Source organism: Plasmopara halstedii (genome assembly GCF_900000015.1).
Source record: "Plasmopara halstedii genome assembly, contig: Scaffold_1343, whole genome shotgun sequence".
NCBI lineage: Eukaryota > Oomycota > Peronosporomycetes > Peronosporales > Peronosporaceae > Plasmopara > Plasmopara halstedii.
In genome coordinates this window covers 1,161,659-1,162,547 of record NW_020188258.1, presented here as the reverse complement: position 1 = coordinate 1,162,547, position 889 = coordinate 1,161,659, and positions in this window count along the sequence as shown.

The following is an 889-nucleotide window of genomic DNA, read 5'->3' as shown; positions in this document are numbered from 1 at the left end:
CCACATACCGTATTCTTGTTTGGGTGCAGCCACACCATGCCCATCTCGTGTAACACACTCCTGATACCAGGGTACGTGTAACCCCGTTACACTCTCCCCCGTTAAGATTGAGAACATTTACAGCTCCAATCGATTATTGCCTCAACGAGGCTCGCGTGTCCGCTAGACACTGCAACTTAATTCGTTGGAATAAAACGACTTCCGTGCTCAATGAGCCCTGTGTCAACGACTTTGAAGTCACCAAGTCCTGCTGGTTCTGACAGCAAACACGGACAGAGCCCAACTTCGTCTCCCGCACGCGATGCAATGTCGGACAGTGCGTCCGCGGAACCGGGGATGTACATCCTAGGCTCGATGAGCACGAGCGTCGCGCGTTGTGCACGCTATCAATGACGAGTGACCTCGTTGAGGATGTGGAGGTGGTCGATTACGAGTCTGACACTCCTTTTCCCGCATGGGATGACAAGGAAGGCGAGCTGCGCCAGCGGCGTGATACGAGCCCTACTCGCGCCTTGCGGACCCCATGTCCGTTCCCTGACTTCTCGTTAACCGAGGAAAGTGGTGTAATCACCAATGACCTCGACGAGGCGCAGAAGCGGCACCCGGAAGCTGCCCGTAAGGCGGCTCTGAAGCGCGCCCATCCACGACCAGTCATTGACCCAAGTGTGGAATATGGCTTCCGCCCAGCGGAAACCGCTGTGGGAGCGAAGGACGCGGTAACTCGATCGTTACGCGTTCACATCATCGGGCCCTCGGCCAGAACGGAAGATGAGCTTGCCAAACGGAAAGCTCTTCGAGCTCATTTCTTGGTTCCACAACAATTTCCGTTGGATGCTTATCGCACTCGTCTGAGTGCTCAACGATGTGGCTCTCGTGTAGCTGCAATGCA